The following is a 14,331-nucleotide window of genomic DNA, read 5'->3' as shown; positions in this document are numbered from 1 at the left end:
GTGATTATTCGCAAATGGAAGAAACACAAAATAATTGTCAGTCTCCCTCGGTCTGGGGCACCATGCAAGATCTCACCTCGTAGAGTTTCAGTGATCATGAGAACGGTGAGGAATCAGCCCAGAACTACACGGGAGGATCTTGTTAATGATCTCAAGGCAGCTGGGACCATAGTCACCAAGAAAACAATTGGTAACACACTACGCCGTGAAGGACTTAAATCCTGCAGCACCCGCAAGGTCCCCCTGCTCAAGAAAGCACATGTACAGGCCTGTCTGAAGTTTGCCAACATCTGAAAGATTCAGAGGAGAACTGGGTAAAAGTGTTGTGGTCAGATGAGACCAAAATCGAGCTCTTTGGCATCAACTCAACTTGCTGTGTTTGGAGGAGGAGGAATGACCCCAAGAACACCATCCCCACCGTCAAACATGGAGGTGGAAACATTATGCTTTGGGGGTGTTTTTCTGCTAAGGGGACAGGACAACTGCACCGCATCAAAGGGACGATGGATGGGGCCATGTACCGTCAAATCTTGGGTGAGAACCTCCTTCCCTCAGCCAGGGCATTGAAAATGGGTCGTGGATGGGTATTCCAGCATGACAATGACCCAAAACACACAGCCAAGGCAACAAAGGAGTGGCTCAAGAAGCAGCACATTAAGGTCCTGGAGTGGCCTAGCCAGTCTCCAGACCTTAATCCCATAGAAAATCTGTGGAGGGAGCTGAAGGTTCGAGTTGCCAAATGTCAGCCTCGAAACCTTAATGACTTGGAGAGGATCTGCAAAGAGGAGTGGGACAAAATCTCTCCTGAGATGTGTGCAAACCTGGTGGCCAACTACAAGAAATGTCTGACCTCTGTGATTGCCAACAAGGGTTTTGCCACCAAGTACTAAGTCGAAGGGGTCAAATACTTATTTCCCTCATTAACATGCAAATCAATTTATAACTTTTTAGAAATGCGTTTTTCTGGATTTTTTTGTTGTTATTCTGTCTGTTAAAATACACCTACCATTAAAATTATAGACTGATCATTTCTTTGTCAGTGGGCAAATGTACAAAATCAGCAGGGGATCAAATACTTTTTTTCCCTCACTGTAGGAGTGTGCCAACACCTTCTCAAATATCTCTAGCGAAGCCCTTCAATACCTGATGCCTGCAAGCTCGTGCACCACTTAAAGTGTTATAATTTGCTTTCATTTCAGGTATTAAAATAACACAAAGGCTATCCGGCTCACCTAGATTAGGAAGTAATTGAAGTAAGCTTTAAGTAAATATCTTCCATTTAAGGATTCTTTGTGAAAACACCAGTATTAGATGGTGAGTTAATTAGCTTAATTAGCCTATTCACTACATCAGTCATGATTCCTGAGTCTAAAGACATTTAGTTTTTCCTCTGTCAAATATAGACTACACTACTGGAGTTTAACCCATTAAGGTAAACTCCCTTCCAAAGAAACTCCAGATTTGAATGCTTGGTGGCCAACCTTCTACACTGTTTTTATTTATGTTTTTAATGATTAACTGTTTTGGGAAAAGCCTGTTTTATGAGATATAACTATACAAGTAACATGGAAACAGGATTAAACTGGTATTTGACTAAATGGGACCCTGTTCCTCAAGGAACCATTAATTGAAATAAGTGTTTGGATGAAATTTAAAGTCAACAGATACAGCAGAGACCAAACCTCAGTCCTGATTGATAACTAGAACATGTGCCTCTGAACCAAGTGCATTAATTTAAATATTAATTTAAAGTGATTTAAATTGTAGGTAGGTGAGAATTTGCTTTTAATTAAATAGGACAAATTAATACAACGGTCTCCATGCAGTTTGAGCATATATATATTTACATAAATAAAAAAAAATGTCCGCCATTTACGGTTAGTTAAAATACTGAAAAATATTGCAGATCTACAGATTGAAATTTTGGTATCCATATTCAAACCTTTGTCCTCCAATATACTTTTTTTTTTAAAAGCCCAGGGGTGATTTCTGCTTAATGGATCCGTGAAGCAGACAGCTGGGCAAAGGTTTTAAAGTATAGTGAAGATGTCCTTTTCTTCTGGGATTTCCTTGTCACAAAACATTTAACCACAATCATCAAGCATCAAATCTCATTATAGCATCGTGAAAGAGCTTTTTAAGTCATTAAAGTTGCATGGGTGCCGAAGAAGGCGATTTTTGAAGAACCATCAATCTACTGTCAATCTATATGCAAAATTCACTGCTGTAGAATCCTACTTTTACTCAGCTGCTTGTTTTGTTGTTGTTTCCTCTTCTGTGGAGTTAAGGGTAATGATAGTTCATCCAATTAGGTTTATTGATCATTTTATTGATTATTTTTGTGGCTAGAAATAAGCAAACACATTCAGCTTGTAACACCAAATCTGAAGAATGGGCACAAGCGTCAGAGCAATGATTCTGCTTCTGGTGAGGCGTATATTTGGATATCATTAGCTTCAATTACTCTGAAAATGATCATGCCCTCATTCAAAATGAGCACTCAAAAAACTTTTGCTGTCTGCTTTTTGGGGTTTTGATGCCCAAGGTGTGCACAAAACGTCCAAAATGTAGGTCAAAACTTAGAATATTACTTATTAGGCTACCTATAGGCTCAGCATAGATATGGTCTCTATGTCTTTTAAGTGAGACCATGTATAAATGTGATTAAAAGTTTATCTGAAAAGGAAATAAGCAATATGTATTTATCTTTGATTGTTGGGATACATTTCGCAGGTCCTATTTTGAGAGAATTAGTTTATGAGAGATGTAGGGCTTCATTCGCAAGGATATCTTGGGAAGTATCAGGTAATGTGACCTCAGGGAATAGTAACAGTAAATGATGGTTTCATTAGACGCGTTGCTCTTCCAAAGAGTACCGTCCGGATGGAGCTTGTGGGAGTAACTTAAGACACTGAAGGCCAGAGTCCATGAGCAAGCTAAGCAAAGCCAAACCAACAAAAGTAATCAATCAGGTTTATTGAGTTTAACCTAAACTTGTATTGTGTTTTTCTAATTTGCATCAGAAGGGTTTTCTGCAAATTAGTGTTCATATTTGGGGAAAACAGATTTGCTGTGCTGATGGTGGAGAAGCAGCATGCATGAGGGATTCAAGGCTTTCTGCGAAATTCAGGCTTATGGATATGGGCAGTCTTCTAATTTCGCTCTAAGTTGGGCTCCAATGGGGAAGACCAATGTGTGGTCTGATTCCTAAATTATTGTGTTTTGGATTTTGTTCTGGAGTGACGTGGTCTTTTAATCCAGGCTCTTACAGCAGCCAACTGTGTAAGAAGCTTAATGACAACATATACAGTTAGATCCATAAATTTGGGCAGTGACACAATTGTCATCATTTTGGCTGTGTACGCCACCACAATGGATTTGAAAGGAAACAATGAAGATGGGCTTTAAGTGTAGACTTTCATCTTTAATTTGAGGATAGTTACATCCACATTGGGTGAACGGTGTAGGAATTACACACATTTTTATATGTGTTCCCCCCAATTTTAGGTATTGTGAGTTTCACAATCCTTTGCAGTCAATGACTGCCTGAAGTCTGGAACCCATAGACATCACCAGATGCTGGGTTTCTTCCCTGGTGATGCTCTGCCAGGCCTGTACTGCAGCTGTCTTTAGTTCCTGCTTGTTCTTGAGGCGTTTTGCCTTCAGTTTTGCCTTGTTTCCTTTCAAATCCATTGTGGTGGCGTACAGAGACAAAATTATGACAATTGTATCACTGTCCAAATATGTATGGACCTAACTGTATACTCTGTGAATTGTGCATCTCCCCCCCCCCCATGTCAGGTGATGCAGCTTAATTAACAAAGTATAACAAAGGGAGAAAATCTGCCAATTCAGGATTTGGGGAAACAAATTTGCTATGCTGCTGATGGAGTGATGCAATTCATGCCTATTGATACCATTTCTGCCTTACTGAAATTGAACTGGTATGATTGACGTGTCTAATCTAAATCAAACAATGTTGTGAGTTGTGTGGCCAATACTTGTGAACCTACAATGTTTGAGGTTCAAGATTGAAGTCAATATAATGGTGACAGTTTAGATGCTTTGAAACCCCTTCAAATAAGTCACTGGCCAACCTGGGAGAGAGGAACGCTCCACTCTGCGTTCAGTTTTTTTTTTCCTTTTTCAGAACATGGCCTTGCTGGTGTGAGGTTTGATTCTCATCCATGTACTTAAGTTATGCTGTGGTTTCTGCAAGATTGTCTTGGAGACCTCGAGATGCACTATATGAATGTACGCACTATTTCTGGCCTACTTTTATCCATCGAACTCAAGAACTCGGCTGCAGGAAACAAATGCTATTTTTTATTTTTTATTATCCTCAGATGATTGCACCCTGAGATTAGATGATAAATCTAGTTAATGAAGCTAAGCAGAATGCATTTGCAAATGCCATAAAGGGCCAATACTTTATAGGCACATTTTTCAAATTACTCGGACTACAAACATATGGCAGTGTTTAATTGTAATTAACCAGACTGAGTGTCCTTTATTTTCCAGTAGATCGTTGTATTGACTATTAACCCCCACAACTCTGCAGGTAATAGGATGAGGGACACATTTGTTTACTTATTTTTCTTATTTTGTTAAAATTGAGATAATTTCCTTCACCCAATATATATATATATATATATATATATAATATATATTTTTTTTATATATGTATTTTTTTTCTTCTAGTAAGATTGTGTTACTAATTTATTGGAGTTTTTTTAACATGCAACTGCAGCTGTAGATCATGTGAATGCATATGATATGATATACTTACATTTGATAGCTTTTGATAAGGTTCCACACCAAAGACTGATCCTCAAATTGGAAGCTGTAGGCATTCAGGGTAATGTAAGTAGATGGATTATTAACTGGTTGATGTATAGGAAACAGAGGGTGTCGATTAGAGGAGTTGCTCTGAACCTGAACCTTTTCACCCTGGAACAGAGGAGACTACGTGGGGACTTGATCCAAGTCTTCAAAATAATGAAAGGCATCGACCACATCAAACCAGAGGAGCTTTTCCAGATCAGCAGGGACACACGCACCCGGGGACACAAATGGAAATTGGGCTTCAAGGCATTCAAAATGGAAAACAGGAGAGACTTCTTCACACAGAGAGGCATCACAATCTGGAACAAACTCCCCAGCAATGTGGTTGAAGCTGAAAATTGGGAACATTTAAAGTCAGACTGGATAGGATCCTTGGATCACTCAATTATTAATGGACACCAAACGAGCATGATGGGTCGAATGGCCTCCTCTCGTTTGTAAATGTTCTTATGTTCTTTTGCTAATTCCAAAGTCCACATTACATATATTAGAATCTAGGTGTCTGTTGCTCACTTCTCTAATGGTTTAGTTTGGATTCTTCTGGAAGAGCAGTGAAACCCATTATCTGTAATATCTGTAAGGGCTAGTTGTTTATACAGCATTCACTTTTGGCCTGTAAGGGCTGAATTTGACAGCTGTGACTACATGTCTTTTGTTTTGATTTGGTTTGGTGTTTTCTTCAATTTTGAGGGCATTAACATTAAATTAGATGACACCCCAAAAAGAGTCTGTGTGAGAGGTTCTTATTGACATGTAATAGATGTACACTCACCTAAAGGATTATTAGGAACACCATACTAATACTGTGTTTGACCCCCTTTCGCCTTCAGAACTGCCTTAATTCTACGTGGCATTGATTCAACAAGGTGCTGAAAGCATTCTTTAGAAATGTTGGCCCATATTGATAGGATAGCATCTTGCAGTTGATGGAGATTTGTGGGATGCACATCCAGGGCACGAAGCTCCCGTTCCACCACATCCCAAAGATGCTCTATTGGGTTGAGATCTGGTGAATGTGGGGGCCAGTTTAGTACAGTGAACTCATTGTCATGTTCAAGATACCAATTTGAAATGATTCGACCTTTGTGACATGGTGCATTATCCTGCTGGAAGTAGCCATCAGAGGATGGGTACATGGTGGTCATAAAGGGATGGACATGGTCAGAAACAATGCTCAGGTAGGCCGTGGCATTTAAACGATGCCCAATTGGCACTAAGGGGCCTAAAGTGTGCCAAGAAAACATCCCCCACACCATTACACCACCACCACCAGCCTGCACAGTGGTAACAAGGCATGATGGATCCATGTTCTCATTCTGTTTACGCCAAATTCTGACTCTACCATCTGAATGTCTCAACAGAAATCGAGACTCATCAGACCAGGCAACATTTTTCCAGTCTTCAACTGTCCAATTTTGGTGAGCTTGTGCAAATTGTAGCCTCTTTTTCCTATTTGTAGTGGAGATGAGTGGTACCCGGTGGGGTCTTCTGCTGTTGTAGCCCATCCGCCTCAAGGTTGTACGTGTTGTGGCTTCACAAATGCTTTGCTGCATACCTCGGTTGTAACGAGTGGTTATTTCAGTTAAAGTTGCTCTTCTATCAGCTTGAATCAGTCGGCCCATTCTCCTCTGACCTCTAGCATCAACAAGGCATTTTCGCCCACAGGACTGCCACATACTGGATGTTTTTCCCTTTTCACACCATTCTTTGTAAACCCTAGAAATGGTTGTGCGTGAAAATCCCAGTAACTGAGCAGATTGTGAAATACTCAGACCGGCCCGTCTGGCACCAACAACCATGCCACGCTCAAAATTGCTTAAATCACCTTTCTTTCCCATTCAGACATTCAGTTTGGAGTTCAGGAGATTGTCTTGACCAGGACCACACCCCTAAATGCATTGAAGCAACTGCCATGTGATTGGTTGGTTAGATAATTGCATTAATGAGAAATTGAACAGGTGTTCCTAATAATCCTTTAGGTGAGTGTATATGTGTACAGTTTCTTCCTATATAAATTGCTATAAAATTGCAATACCTTTTTTATGTTCTCTATAGAAGATTGTGTTCAGTCTTTCTTTTTGTCCGAGTCACAGTGCTTATAGCCTACCTTCAAATGTGATGCAGGCCCCATCGCTATTTTCCCACTATAATGCATTTGAACCGCATTGAGTCTGCCAGTTTGCTTTGTTTGAAATGGTCCAGTTCCTTTATGTTTTTTACTGGCATCTATTTTAAACTTTTCTTTTGGAAATGCATGCTTGTTAGTGGTGTCATTTATGTGGAAACGAAAAAAGTGGCGCTTCGCAATTCTGGGGGAATTGGCATGTTAACCTGAGCTATTGTCTGATGTGACCTTTTGTTGCAGAGGGAACAGTTATCTGGTAAGTTGGAAGCTACAAAATAACTTCATGTTTTGGGACTTATATATATATAAATGTATGTGATAGATCTATAGATACAGACGATAAATCATTCAAATATTTTGTGCACTGCAGAGAATAACCTTTTTCGTGCCTATGTGTATAATTTTTCCAGACCTCACATTTATTTTGAATACATGAACAACATTTGTAAACCAACCTTTTGGCTTTTGAGTTTTTCCACTTAAGAAGCCTTATCTTTGCTGACACCAGTAAAATAAAGAAATAAACCACATACCACATAAATAATAAACACAATGATACAAAACAATGACTTTAAATGCTAAATTGTGGTTTTATTTAGAGAATTCTAGAGAAACAAAAAACAATTTTAAACTAGGCTGATAATGAATAATGGAGCAATCTATCTTAAAAACATTTCTAAAGGGTCTAAAATGAACATTCAAACTTAGTACAAGACCACAAATGAAAAGTGCCCAGTTGTTCCCCTGATAGGCAATGTTGAGGTGCTGGTTACACTGCTGTGACCAATTCCAGCATGCCACAAACTGAGATTTAAAAGCCAATGTGATGATTCAGCTATACCACATTAAAAAATGTATTTGTCATCGACATTCTATACAAACTATTCTCGGTTGGCTATCTTTTGAATTATTTATATACAAAAGTGATTATACTGACTGAATATTATTGGACTCCCTGTACATAAAAAGAAATTGCAGTATTATTAAAATACTAGTGTTTTACCCCTTCTCCTAAGAATGTAGATCTTTGTTAAATCGTAAAGAAATGAAATACTGAACCACATTAAATAGAACTCCAAACAAAACATTATCTTATAATCTGGTTATAATGTGTGTCATTATATAGCTGTTTTGGGAGTGAGAGAGATTTTCAAAATTTTTTTATGGAGCCCGTTTATTGGCCTGCTTTAATTGAAAACAATGAAATGCAGAAAAGAAAAGCTGCAAATTAAAATCAAGGAATACAAGACCTGCTGCAATTAACTTCCAAGGGAGGGAGATAATGGCTTTCTGTAATATCGTTTTCTGAAATTAGTGGGCATTTATTAATCTTGAATATGCATACTGTGGGGCATGCAAGTAAAATGAAAGAGACCAAATATAACCATAGATTCAAATTTTTGACTCTTCGGGTAATGACTCTTTGTAATGAGTGTTTTTTTGTTTTAGTTTTTTCCTCTTAAGTACATTGAATTCTTTAAACTTAAATCCAAATATTTGGAATGCAGATAAACAGGTTTATGGTTTATATCAAATGAACGTAACTTTAACAGCTGAACCTGGGATAGGAGAAAAACTGAAACATATACAATGAAGATGAGAGTGCTTGCAACAAATTCAAACCATATATGAAGGGTGGCAAGAAGGAAGCCATAACTCAAAATCTGTGACCTCAAGGCCCGCATGGATTATGCACCTGAGTGATCCTGCAAAATGATAATCCCAAATTGGACATTTTTGCTCTAAATGCCAAGCATTATGTTTGGCACAGACCCAACACAGCACATCTCCCAGTCAATACCATCCCTACAAGCCTGGTGGGGGCAGTATCATGATATGGGGACACTTCTCCCCAGCAGGGACTGGAAAGCTTGTTAGGATTGAAGGAAAAATTGATAGAGCAAAGTATAGGCAAATACTAGAGGAAATCCTGTTTCAGTTTCCTAAACTAAAACGGGGGCAAAACATCTGCAGGACAATGATCCAAAGCTATAATGGAGTGGCTGAAGAATATGAAAGGGAAGTGAGTGGCCCTGACTTGAATCCTATGGATGATCTGTGAAAAGACTTGAAAACTGCTGTCCATAAGCGATCTAAGCAACCTGAGAGAACTTGAGCACATCTGCCATGAAGTATGGGCAACAATTGCACCAAGACGGTGTGCAAGTTTGTAGAGACTTACCCAGAAAGACTTGCAGCTGTAATTGCTGCCAAAGGTGCCTCCACCAAATATCGAATGAATCAGTCAATCTCAATTTGTTTTTTCTCTTTAGATCTTGCAGACATTGATTGTAACTTATCTTACCCTTAGAATTCTTTAGTTTGAGCATTCAAGTTTTGAAAATGATATTTGCAAGGATTGGACGGACAGCTGTACCATACACTCACAACTCTCTGTGTAAAGAATCCTCTTCAGTTTTTAGTCCTAAATCATCCTCGCTGTATTTCACAATTTGCAAAGTCTTCTCAATTTACGTTCTTGACAAATTCTATTGTCAATATGTAATGTTTAAATCATATATCAGATCAGATATCAATACATAAACAAATTGTGGTTTTAGGCTGCCTTAATCAAAGGTAAAAAATCACCAAGGGGAACATTTGTCTTTTTAGCCTTTACATTTTTATCCCACTGTGACAATTCCCCAGACTTTACATCCCACTGTTAGCAGAGAAATATCTTGGTTAATTGGGCTGTAAAAAAATAACCTGTTTGAGTGCAAATGAGCAGCATCTCAGTAGGTGTTATATCACATCTGACATCTCCATAAATTCATCGAACCCACACAGAAACACAGCCTGGGAGACCCAGTACTGCCCACCAACTTTAACTCCAGAGCTAATTTTCTGAACATTGTATAGATTTTCTTTGCAGCCAACAGGGGAAGCAATCTGAGAAAGTGCGAATATAATGTGTTCAATATCTGCCAGATGGTATTAAATGGTGCATATTTCTCAGATGTACATCCCCTGTTGACCACACTCAAGAGCCAAGATTTACAAGCTTTAAAGAACATAATCTGGGGAAATGTCAGCCTGCTCAATGCTGCAGACACAGAAAAAGTAGATTAAAATATATGCTATCATCATGCAGGTCGTTTCTTTTCACCCTTCTGTGGCTTTATAGTGAATGACATCTTCCTCCACTTGCAGTGTCACTCTTCAGGTCTCTATGGAAACTAGTGATACCTCCCTTCTGCACTGTTGGATGACGAGCACAACAGGCAGGATATAAGAGTGAGCAACGTGGGAGCGGACAGACTTTGACTGGTACCCTGCTGAACACAGGCAGTGCTGGGAAAAGAGAGCGCGCAAGTAACTTCTTACAGGTGGGGGACTACTGGATGGTGAGTGCAGCAATTGTGCTTTTCTTCATGTGTCTTCCTTTTCATGTGTTTGTCTGGTGGCATACATGTATATGAATATGTATTTGTAAAAAAAAAAAAAAGTTGTATATACAAAGTGAATAATTGAAAGAAACCAAGAGACGCAAGTTATTCTAAAAAAAAAAAAAAAAAAAAAAAAAAAAAAAAAAAAAGTATTTTAATGTATTCCGCACTTATTTCATTAAGTTATATTTAGGAACATGCAGGGCAGCTCAGGTCTGCCAGCTGCCTCTCCCAGACAGAAAAACTAACGTGAAGGGAGTAAAAGAAGATAGACAGAAGTTGTCATCAGAGGCTGTTGTTTTTCGACTAGAAAAAGAAGGGCATTGGATAACTTTTATCAGTGTTGGAGCCTTTTCATTAAACGACTGGAAAGAACTTGGTTTGCATCTTTGACAGGTAGCCTTTCTTTAGTACATTCAGCAATTAGAGGGAGCTAGTTTGCATATATATTTCTTATAATCGGTAGGCTGTTGTTTGTGTTTTTACAAGTCGAAAATGAACCTTGACAACCTGTGCAAACAGTCGAAAAAGGGAACATCTAAAGAATAGCAGGCGAATTGAGCCTGTGCTCTCAACTTAAGTATGAATACAAATCTGTATCTTTTTCTCAGAAGTGTTCAAATGCAATTAATTGATGGAGCACATGTCACATATTAGGATACAATTAATGTGCATTCATATTCTTGCCAGGAACGTTTAATTGAATAGAATGTCGCTTATATTCGAATTAGAACCGATGATGCATACGTATAAAACACCACCCCATATAAATACATAATATAAAAAAAGAAAAATAACACGTAATGGTGCAAAACAATATGAGAGATACATTAAGCTAATTTCAAGTGCTAACTTTAGCATTTGAAAAATAATTATTGTCTAATGCACTACAACCAAAATCTGCTGAAGCATGCAATAAACGTATTGAAATCGGTCTGGGTGTAATAATAACTATAAAACCAATGGATGGAAATTTAAACCTATTAAATATTCACAGCTAGCTACTAACGTGTCGATCACGTCAACAACAACTTGTGTGCATAATGTAATGCTCTCACTGAATTAGTCATTTGTTCAAAATGGCAATTGGGAACTGATGATCTGACGACGATACTAATAATCAATAACACCGACTTCTGTGAGATATACTCTGTGCACAATGATGAGATTAGGAAAGGATTTCAGTGTCCATTGCAGCTTTCCAACACAACAGATGGGATTGTTTATCATCAGAGACAGACAGAGGCTTCCAAGTTCACCACAGATGCGTATTTTAATTATAGACAACCGGCCTGGAAGTTTGTAATTTTATATCAAGTAGTGTTATGTGATATGATTGCCTAATCTGTAGTGCATACCTATGCATTTAGATCATTTAAGACAAATGCACATGTAAATTGTTATGTGCTGGATAAGAATGGACCATCTCCAATACATACAATAGGGAACTTTTGTTAAAGGAGAAACAATGGTCTTATTATAGGTATGCAGATAAACAAACCGTTTGTGTGGCAGAGTACATCCAAAGTATCTGTACATAGGTTGAATTTATTAGCATAAATAATGTATTTATTTTATGCTTTCAATTCGACTTTTAAAGACTGACTATTACGTTTTTATGCTCTATCTGTTAAATCCACATCCCTGGGTAAGGGCGTTTGCTAATATATAAATAATAATAATCAGAATAATGCAAATAAATAAATAAATGTATTAAGTTACTATATTTTCATGAAGCCATTTGCCAGAACCAAAACATCATCTTGAGAATTAATTTTGGCCGGACTGAACTGGCTTGATTTGAGTTGGAAAGCTCATGCATTCAATCATGGGGCGAATTGTATTGTGGAAGCTAATTGTGCATCTGCATGCTGTCTTTCTGATAAGCAAGATAAACCAGTCGCAGAGCATGAAATAAAATGAATTTCTCAACGGGAGCTTTGCTAAACAGTTCCCTAATGACACTGTTGGCTTCTTCTGTCCCTCCTTCTATTAATGCATTAATTTCTATTTCCTTGTCATACATGCTCATTTATTTTCAAATTAATTATTTAAGCCTTTACACTCAGAGACATTTTCACAGTTTTTTTACTTATAACCTTGGCATTATAAGGAATACAGGTATGTGTGACCTATCAAATGAAAGCAGACAAACTCTAGAATCATTTTCTGCATAGGATGTTTTTTGTTGTTATAACTGGAATATTTCTCTTTATTTTCAGCTGTTGGATGAAAACTGAACCCACTTGCATATGCTGAACAAAAAGCATTGTTTGAAAGAAGAGCTTTTTTTTTTTAAGCTGAGAAAGGCTTTGACAAATTAAACCCTCTCCAAGGATGTCTGCCCAAGAGACCGCTGTTGTGGCCCAACCTGCAGGACAGGGCCATGGAACGGTGGGTCTCAAGCGAAAATTGACCGGTCCACCCAGGCTGCTTCTAGGCAAGGCCAAGTCCAAGAGCCACGATGAAAACCGGGCTGAAGCTCGAGCAAAGAGACTGAAAGGAATTAGGGAGAGCAATGGGAACCAGACAAGCCTTGAAAACCACCATGCTGTAAAAGCAATGGATGATACAATTCGAGAAGAAGGGTGTGTTGAGGTCTTGTTGGAGGACTCTGAGCTCCAGAAACCCTCGGTTAGCGTGGCTGAAGGGCAGAAAACCACCGTAGAAGATGAGGAGGATACTGCGGAGAGCTTGTGTAACTCCAAAGAAAGTGGTGGCCAAGGAGAAGAACACTTGGAAGCCAAGCATAAAAATAAAAGGAAGCCCATGAAGAGGGGGTGGAAGCAATCTTTCACACCTTCTCTACTCTGCTTCAGGAAAAGGAGGAATAAATTGGACAAAATGTCAGCTGTGGTGGGTAAACAAATGACTGATGTTACCTTTAGTAATGCAGAGACCAGAGACTCCGCCGATTCTAGTATCAAGGCAGCTCTTGGAGACCTTATGAAATCGCGAAAACAACCCAACGCTGAATCTTCCAATCATGTGGGTGACCCAGGAGAAAAGTCAAAAGGCAAGTTCCATGTTGGAATGTGGTCTTCCTTCAAGAAGCTCGTGGCCCAGGCCAACGAGTCTCCGATGTCAAAAGAAGGGGGTCAGGATCAAGGACCACGCTGTGTGCCTGCAGAGATACCTTCTGCCAAAGTGTCTTTCAGAAAAAAAGTTGAGTCCTTCTTTAGGCATCGGACCAAGAAGTCTTCTGCCTCTTTCCACGAAGATCTCCGCACCACACAGGAATCTGGAGAGGAGGTAAAAATGGTACTGTCAAACCGAAAAGCAGAGGTTGATAGAATTGTTATCCAGAGAGATAGCTGTTCAGATGGTATTGTAGATGAGACTGCATCCCCTTCCGAGATCCTCACAGTAAATGTGGATGTGAGTGTAGCGAAGATGAGAGAGAACGAAGATGGTCAGACTGACGCAAGCAACACATTGGCACATATATCTGGTGAGAATCACCAGCCTCTGGAATGCCAAAAGGCAGACGACAAACCTTCGCATGATTGTGTAATGGAGGGGTTGGAGAGACTGGGAAAAAATGTGACGTGTCGTTCAGAAAACCACGGCAATCCCAATGTGGCAGATGACACTACAGCTTCACACCCAGCGCTGACTCAAGCGGCACCATGTGTTTTAGCAGCTGATTCACCTAGCAGTGATTGTGTTGATGCTAATTATAGTCCCCTGCTTGGAGTAGGTGCTTACGAGAGCCAAAGCCCTTCCTACAGTGAGAGAGCTGGGATGTTAGAAGATGCTATGGTAAATGAAAAGAAAGGGAAGGACAAAATCCTTCACGTTGGGGAAAATGGCCCCGATAGCCTGTCCCAAAATAGCAATGGTTCCATGAGCGACCTGAGATCACAGTGCAGCGAGTTCTTGTTGTTGCACACCGCTAACTCTGTTGTTCAGACAGCCATGCAGGCAGCCATGAATCAATTTACAGAGGAGCTTAAAGACGGGTCTGTGAGC

The sequence above is a fragment of the Amia ocellicauda genome, chromosome 21 (genome assembly GCF_036373705.1).
Source record: "Amia ocellicauda isolate fAmiCal2 chromosome 21, fAmiCal2.hap1, whole genome shotgun sequence".
Classification (NCBI taxonomy): domain Eukaryota; kingdom Metazoa; phylum Chordata; class Actinopteri; order Amiiformes; family Amiidae; genus Amia; species Amia ocellicauda.
The sequence above is the reverse complement of the archived record's forward strand: the minus strand, read 5'-3'. Positions refer to the sequence as shown.